At 36.5% G+C, this 9,283-nt stretch overlaps 1 protein-coding gene across 1 annotated transcript in view; it reads right to left on the bottom strand.

The window, feature by feature from the left end:
- LOC129746848 (phospholipase B1, membrane-associated-like) overlaps positions 1–9,283 on the bottom strand; it is a 56,009-nt gene that overhangs the window by 1,372 nt on the left and 45,354 nt on the right. The window lies entirely within an intron of this gene.

Below are 9,283 nucleotides of genomic sequence, written 5' to 3'. Positions count from 1 at the left end.
TTCAACATCCAAGACCAAATGACTATAAAAATAACACTTGAACTAAACCTGAACCAAGATAAATGTTGAACTTTCACATTTAACAACCCATTAGCTCCTTAACGCTTGAATTTGATCAGGAGAGATGTTTGTTTGTGAGCCTTCAACTTCTATCAGTAATAATCCGTGATTTTGAAAGAAAATATGGGAGTAAGAGGTCTCCAGTTAGCGGAGCTTTTTAATTCGCTAGTTCAGTTAAAATTGAGCTTAAAATTAATCTCTAACAAAAAGTGCTGGAAAAGCCAGTAAAACGAATATTAGCTGGAAATTTGTATTGCTGAACGTTTCAGCCATTTTTTTTTTGCTGAAAATCGAACGAAAATCTTAGTATGTATGACAATTTCATTCCTACATTCATATGTATATTTTTAATCAAGAAAGTCATTCACAGTAGAGGAGAGTGAGGATCATGATCCCTGGGGATACTTGATGCTTTAGCTATATCTCGAAACTGGAATGTTCTACAAAGATCAAATGTTCTAGAAAAATGTGCCAAATGGAGCAAAACAACTGTGAGCCTTCAAAAAACCAGATATTTTAAGGTTTTAAAATACTATTTGAAGTAACATAAAAAATCTCCTGATAAAAACCAAATTTACCTTATTTGTAACTTAATTTATAGGGCTTTCAAACGTAGTAAACAGTTTTCAGATATTTTAACGTTATACTTAGTTAATGATGATTATCTGCAAAATGTTCATGTTGATCAAAGTTACCCCGCTGATCAAAGTTCCCACAGTTTACGGTAATTCATTTCTGTTATTTGTGATTATGTGGTTGGTTTCAATTCGCTTCTTTGAACGTATGGTTCGGACAATGCACACCAACTCAACTTCTCGAACGGCATGACCACGAACAACATAAACACGAGCGGCATGAGCGAGTTCTCCTTCTCAGAGCAACTTTTGCTTGCGATCATAGCGTTAGGCAAAGTATCGAAGTTACAATCGCTATCGTACCATACGATGTGGAATTGCAGTCTCAATGTTTGATTGTTCTAATTTCGGGGTCATACCCAGAGATGCCAATGTGCCTGATTTTTCAGGATTTGTCTGATTTTCATAGGCCTTTCCCGATAACCTGAAAAGCCTGATTCTCCCTGATTTTTTTCAGTTTTTGTAAGTTTTTCTTAACTATTCAAAAAAAATAAGATAAACTGTAGTCAAAGGAACTAAGTTCATATCTGGGCTGATAGCGGTTTGACAATGAAATAGTGGTGACTTTAGTGACCAAAATTTGAAAAAAAAGTGACCAAATAGTGACTTTGAGGACCGAAAAAAGGGACCAAATTGTGACTATGTAGAACGAAAAAAGTAACTTTGAAGTACAAAAAATGTAGCCAAATAGATTTTGAAGCAATTAAAATAGTCAGCCAAAGATAATTCTGTAGTTATCAAGTTTAATAAAGATGATTTTTAATCTGCAAAGTGTTAAATGCTCATTGGATTACAAATTTATTCCTTTTTGTATCAAGAAAAACGAATTTAAGTCCACCGTCTTCGGTAATTCTTCGGCTTTTTGGCGAAGAAGCCAGTTATCAAACGCGCTTTTTTCTTCTCTATGGTATCTTGAAATTGGTCAGCAGCTCGTTTTTTTGAAGACTGCTGTTTCCTAACAGTCGAAACTCCCTCTAGAATCGCTTGAGCTCGCTCGACTTTCGATGGCCTTTTTTAGTCGTGTGTTTGCTTCCAAAATCAATGTAAAGAATATAAAAATATCAAAGTTATTCTATTTGTTACAATTTGTAAACTTAACAGAACATACTTATCGGCAGTCCGTCTCTTCTTGTTTTCATCCTTTCGAAGAACTTTAAGATCTTCCTCCTTCTTTTCTATTGATGACTTCAAATCATTCATTTGAAGCTTACTCTCCTCTTCTTCCTCTGCGCGTGCGATCTCCTTCAACCTCAACTCATTTTCCTCCTCCTTTTGGCGTCTCTGTTCTTCCAGGTAGATTTTATAGCTGCCATGAGTTGTGTGGGCCATTTTTATTAGCTCTTTAGGGATGGGAACGAGATGGGGGGTTTGTTTCCAAATGCCCTCAGGGCGCTTTTGATGTGCATCAGAGAATTTAAAGTTCTTTCGCACATTGAGGACCTATCATCTGTGAGTATTCTTCCAGAGGTAGAAAATCCTCGCTCGACATCTGCATTGCCGTGCGATACGGTCAATGCTGCTGTGACAATTTTCATTACCAAAGAATATTTCATTTCTCCGCCTGAATCATGATGAAGCATTGGTTCCAGTAATTTTCTATTCTGATATTTCCACTGTCATTCGCAGCAGCTTCACATCTCAGTAGATTCCATTCGTCCATCAATAGATGCGTTTTAATATTTAGCGAAAGAGATTTTGCTATATGCTGTATATCATTTGAGCTGCGACTCGATTTTCGATTCGATGGGGCAAGACAGCGACAATGCTTTATAAAGGCATTTCGAATCCCAGATTTGGTCAGGACATTCTTGCAGGAAGCAATGCAATGTTCAAGAAAATAAGTCATTGGACGTCCTTTACTTTGTCCAGCTCCGCTGATATTTCGTTTCCAACAACGATGTTTTCAGGTGAAAGAAGGTTCTCAACGTTATCAAAAATATCCTGTGGTAGTATCGCGTCGCAGGCCAAACATCCTCTTTGCACACTCTGGTTACTATAGTACGGACTAACCTCTCGAGTTCTGAATACATTAGGTGAATGAGTGGTTCTTCTCTCTGGAAGAAACCTATATGAAAACATCCATATATTAGGACCGACCCAAACATAGGGGAATTAAATGCGGGTTTTCAAATCAATTTTCGCTCCATGTCAACATTAACACGCGCAATTCAAATTACTCTTTCATTGGTTAATTTTTGGTGAAAAAAGTGACTTTTGGTGATAAAAGTGACTATTTTTCGGAAAATAGAGACTTTAGTGACCAAATGATGAAAAAGTGACTTTTAAGTGACTGACTCCAAAAAGTGACCAAGTCACTAAAAAGTGACTCACTACCAGCCCTGTCTCGCTCAACTGCTCTCACTTCTCATCGACGTGTGATGGTGACAAACGTCAAAAAACGATATGCTTATTCAGTTCCAATTCGTTTTAACGATTTAAGGCCATTTGATTCGAACACGCAAGCTATTCCTCTCTCTCTCTCTTTCTCTAACCTTATAAATCACGTGGCCATTTCGATCATACCGTCAACTGGGGCAACATGCAACAATTTCCAACTTCAATGGCTTCTAAAAAACTTATGTTCACAGTTAATCGTATCCTTTATGCATCAAAAGTTTTAAGGATGCTGGGGCATCAAATTGAAAAAAATATTGGTTTCTTCAGTTATTTTTAATTTTCTAAAAACATGCGATTTTCACACTCCTTAGAAAATGGGGTAACTTGCAACAAACTTTGTTTTTAATGAAAAATCTTATGAACACGTACGAAAATTCATAGTTTTTAATGTATTTGCGATGCTTTAAAGACCATTACGCATGACAACACCAATTGCAGTAGTTTTTGGGTCTGTAAAAACAAATTTTCACATTTTTTCTGAAACTAAGGATGCTGCATACATTTAGGGTTTAAATAATACTACGAGAAAATCTACAAGCTGAAATCATAAAAATAAATGTTTGGATGAATGAAATTTGAATGTTTACAAACGCGTGATGCAAAACATTAATATTCCAGCACATGGAAATGAGATTTACAAGGTATTTCTTTGATTTGCATTTTGTTGCATTTAACCCCAGACACCTAACTGAATTTAAAAAATATTCATTTAAAAAAATTGGATGATTGTTCGAAAAATATTTTTACACCAACAATGTTGATATAACATGAGGAAACCTGTAAAAAGTTTGTAGGTAATTTTATCAAGCCGATCCGTCATACTGGGTAAAGGTTTTTTCGGCATCAAAAAATGTTAAAATTTGTACATTTATTGTTCGATTTTTCAAATTTTACATAAAAATAAAAAACTTAAGAAAACTAGCTTAAGATGCGAGAAATTATGTCATCATCATTTTGTTATCATTAAAAGATAACTTTATTTCAATACATTAAATTAAAAATTGATACAATGTAGTGTTATATAAATGTTGCATCGAACCCCGCTGTTGCATGATGCCCCGTTTGACGGTATTTGTTTATTATAATTGTTCTGTTTTGTTCTGGAAAACTGCATCTATCGGAGATTGATTTTTAGTTTTTTCGCCACCCAGTTTAAAGAACTTCTCTGCTACCGCATTATCAAGAATTTGCCAAAATGCCTAAGAAAAGTCAAATACTTCCTAAAAAGACTGGATATTTACTGGTATATTATATGACTATATAACTAATATACTGGAATATTACATAACTATATAACTAACATAACTCTAACACAGCAAATTCAGAGCAGAATAAATTTCAACGATCAAGTGATTATCAACTTTAGTATCGTCGATCCTATTTTTGTGAAAAATAGGAAACATTCATCCATTTTTCCGTTGTTGCTATGTTTCCCTCATTTGATCAACGCAAATTAATTACAGCTTATTGATTATGAATTCAGAGAAGTTCTAAACATAGATTTCACATCTGTCGATTTTGACAAAGCTGAAGGCTTCTGAGGTGAAGTGATTGTGCTTCTGAGGTGAGGTGAAGTAAAGATTACACGTTTCCGTTGCTTAGAAAATTGATTCCAAGTCGAGCGCCTTATTTCAGAGTTAAATCTAAATAAAACCAAAGTGAGGAAACGGTTTGGAAACGACATCATGAAAGGTATTTTTGTTACAAAAAAATATTTAGACCAGAATGTAGAAAAGAAGGGAACTGTGAAATTTTCGAAAGGGATAAAGGCGAAGTATAATCACTCGATGTACAATGTACATGTAAAGAGAGTCCAATAAAATTAATTGTGAAAACAATATTTTGACGTTTATGCATGAACTAGTAATTAGCCGAACTCAAAATATCTTCTATCACCTCCTAAACTTAATCCATATCTCTAAGTCACATTTAAGCATTTTCAATATTAAAAATAAGTGGAGTAGCATGTTTTTATTAATTGGATTCAAACAATTTTCCCGTTTGCCTGCTTTTCCTTGATTTTTTTTTAAAATAATCTCTCTGAATTAAAAAAAAAATGTTGGCAACCCTTGTCGTACCCCTTGGTAAAAACCATTTTAAAATCAATTTTTTAAGATAAAAATCATTTTAAAAGTGTAATCCAGTTTCGCAAGAACGTCGAGAACAAAGGGTACAAAATTCACACTGAAGTATACACAAATACACAGACATCGTCAAGCTGATTCTATAGCTATCAATGAAAGTATGTCAAAGACCCATAGTTGATTATCTCCGATATCGACCGATAACTATAAGAAAGTCAAACGTAAGGACGTAAAGGCCGTAAGTACGAACAAACCAAACCAATTTTTGGAAAAGTTTTGTGCATTGAAACTTTAGGAAACATATTCCTAATGCGTTTTAATTAACTTATGAAATGGTAATGAAGTGCAAAGCATGTCGTCATCTTCCGTTCTCTTTTGTGAAACGGAAAGGTGTGAGATGTATCTTAAACTCTTATGAAGGTACCCTGAACATCTGTGTAAATAGGAAAAACATTCAACAAGAACTATCCGGCGATGTGTTCAAAGTGCGCGATAGAATCCGTAGAAAAATGACTGGGAAATTGATCAACCTCAAAAGTGACTGCCCATCCCGTCTTGAAGACTGGGTCGGCACGAATTGGGGATTCAGATGTCCTTTTTTCCACGATTATGAAACCTGGATTCTAACTCTAAGTCGTTTTAATTGTTGAACATCTATATTCTTAGTATTCAAAGCTGTTACTTAAGCTCAACTCGAACTGGAAGACAAACACACGGCCAAATATTTCAAGAATGAAATCGCAAGCGTTTTGGAGGAATATGGAGTTTCAATCACACAAGTATTTTGGGTAACATGTGACAATGGTACGAACATGTCAGCATCTGTCAAAGCAATGCAATTCGAAGTACTACAAGACACAAAGGACATCTACAAAGATGAAAAGAGTTTCCTAGAAGAATTAGAAGATAGCATCACCTTGGTACACATCGCCCACAATTGCCATTAAACCTGAAAATTTTTAAAATTTTTAAGCTAAACAGTTTTCCAAGCCTCCGAAATTTTACAGATCATGCTTTAACGGTTTATATTTGCTTATTAACTACTTCGTTTAAATCGATGAACTTTTCTGCTAGAATCTTGAAGCAGCTTTGTTGCTGGATCCAAGATTCAATTTCATTGGATCGAATATTTTATCGAGTCTTACAAATCAGAGAAGCTTCATCTGAAAGCTTATTAGCCGATGTACCTACTAGAGATAAATCACAAAGGAATGTTGAAATATCTACTACTACTACTATATGAGTACTTATTAGAGTGACTGGGTTGTTCAGTTCCTGACCAGATCAATGAGCTAAAAATAAAGAATGAATTAGCTGCTCTTGAGTTTGAGTGTAAGAAGGCTTATAATTATAACACTATGCGCTATTCTTATGAGATACCGTAAACTGAGATTACATTTATCAATATGGACAGCACTCAGGATAAAGAATGACACGACCAAAAAGTGCTTAACTCCAACGATGCATAAATCCCATAATCGATTTCCGTAAACTGGGGAACCTTTAATAACCCAGGTTATTTTGATTAGCATGAAATTTTTGCAGATAATCATCATTAATTAAAATATCGGAACACTGTTTTCTACGTTTAAAAGCCTAGGCTAAATTTGGTTACTTATACCTCTCCTGATAAAATGATAGCATTTAGAAGCAGTTGGCTTGTTTTATATGAAGGTTTAACTTTTTTCCTTTGTATAGGTATAGTTTTAGAGTTATTTTTATGGTCATTCAATAATAATTTTTGAATATAAAAAAACGGACATTTTTTACGAGAAAGCCTGTATAGAACAAATGGCTTAAACCCTATTTAATGGCTAAGTTTTAACAAAAAAGAACAAAGGAACAGTGGGAGGACCTAGGGGATCACATGAAGGTTAAATTTAATTTGATCTTGAAGCAAAAAAATATTGGGAAATGGTTAACATTGTTGCCCCTAAATGTATGCAGCAAGATTGTTCATCTTTTGAGTACCGTAATCCGGGGTAATATTGCTCACTTTTAATATTTTTCGATTATTTTTTCTGGTAAGGGGAAAGTGGCACGTTCCATATTTTCAAAACCAGTACTGGACTTTCATGAACGTGAAACATGGTTGGAGAAATTTATTAGACTACTTTAAATTTGATTTAAAAATCGATTTCGCCTTTGTTTAGAATTTTATGCTTTGAGGATGTTCAGTTTAGGAACCACTGAAAGTGTAGCATAAACCCGAATAACGAGAGGCGGAATAATTGGGAGAGCCAATGGTTCTGCTGATGCTGGGAAACTCACCTCCCATTTCCTACCTCTGAGTTATCAGCATGCCTTACTCTGCCGTGCTCAACAATAGGCGTCGTCATCGATGGAGGTACTCGATAATCTGTAATGATGATCTGTATGCCCGATAAGAGCAGGAGTTGCTCTGATGAAAAACAATTAAAAAACATCGCACACCAACCAAACCACCTCTAGAGAGTTGCGATCGTCTCCACCAGCAATCGATCGTCAGTTGAAAATCCACACACGAACCACACGGCTGAGCATGCAAGCAGCACAACCGAGCTACTACAACCGACTTTGTTTTAACTTCGTTCGTTATTTTAAGAAACTGTAAATTAAGATCAAACCCTAAGTTTAAGTAAAAACCCGCCCTTTGTTGAAACCAACGTAATTCGCGCGTGTATTAATTCCCCAAAAACGGAAGACCAAATCATCCTAAGTTCGGTTTCTTGGGCGAGAGACAGAGCGTGCCTATTCTTCAGTTGGTTGATCCTAGGTTGATCGAGCCAAACCGCCAGACGAAAGAATCCCGTAGATTGACAGGTATTGGCCCATCCGGGAATAAACATTGGTCCTTCGAACCGGATGAAGGCCTTGGCCGGAGGATTCTACACCGCTACAATCGGGACACGGAAAGGGACGCCAAGCCAAACTAATTCTCCATTTTCCATCGTGGAACGCAAATACGCTTTGTGAAGCGTCGCCATTGCTGAGTGATTGGGCACAAAGGAGCTTTGTTCATCATAATTCTTGAGACCAGAAGCATACCTGTTGTGTTTCACAATTACTTATAGTTTCCTTTTTGTCATTACGAATAGATTTGGATTTGGTGCATGCAGGACGGTTATCGGTGACCAACTGGCAATTCAACGGCATACGTAAAGGTGAGGCGCGGCTGTCGTGGTAGATCGCCCCCTCCCTTGGGTTTCAACGCTAGCTATCGCATGGTTCAATCACCTTTTGCCAGGGGCAAGATTACGAAAATTGGGTTTCGGAGATTGGATCGCAGCAGGATCGGTGCATGCTAGACGGTTCTGTGGTGCTCAACTCAAGGAAAACGGTTTCAAAAGGTGAGGCGCGGCTATCTTGGTTCCGATCGCCCCCTCCCTTCGGTTCAACAATCATCATCCTACACGTTCATCGACTGTTGGCCAGTTGCAATTGGTGCAACTCAGGTGTGCGCTCGACATCAGGTGCATGGTTGACCTGATTAATACTGTAAAGGAAAAAGCATTGCGACGGTGGTCTACATACTCACACGGTCCAAAGTGAAGTTCAACGTGGTGCCTAGGGTTCGATCTACAGCGACGCGCAGTTTGGGTGCCATTTATGCTACGCTCGGTAAGCTACAACATAATGAATCAGTGGTTCCTAAACAACAGTTGGTGAACATTTTTAAAAAATTCAAAGGTTGGTGGTAAAATATTTTCGGAAAAATTATTCATGATTTTAATGAAGCTTAAGTGGATGTTCGTAAACAATATATGGTTAAAAAGAATTATTTGCAATAATTAATATTGGCGCAATTCCTTGAGAACAAAACTGTTCGTTAGAACAATTGTCTCATTTTCTCGGCTTTTACTTTGATTTTCTTCACCTTGTTCCTCTTATTGATATTTGGTGATATCTTACTGCATTGGTTTATTTATTGGTTGGTGATCAAGGGACTCCTGAAAAATGCCTACTGTTAAAGCGTCCAAGGATTCAAGGAATCCATCATTGAAGTACTTGATTGTTAAATTAAAGGAAATCCAGTCGTCCTTTTCTGATGTGTGGGAGTTTGTGGAAACATTTCAAGAGGATGCTACTCATGCACAGATTTCAGTTCGGCTTTCTGCAATTGACGAT

Source organism: Uranotaenia lowii, chromosome 2 (genome assembly GCF_029784155.1).
Source record: "Uranotaenia lowii strain MFRU-FL chromosome 2, ASM2978415v1, whole genome shotgun sequence".
In the NCBI taxonomy this organism is placed as follows: Eukaryota; Metazoa; Arthropoda; class Insecta; order Diptera; family Culicidae; genus Uranotaenia; species Uranotaenia lowii.
Note: the sequence above shows the minus strand (reverse complement) of the source record. Positions and strands in the feature narration are given on the sequence as shown.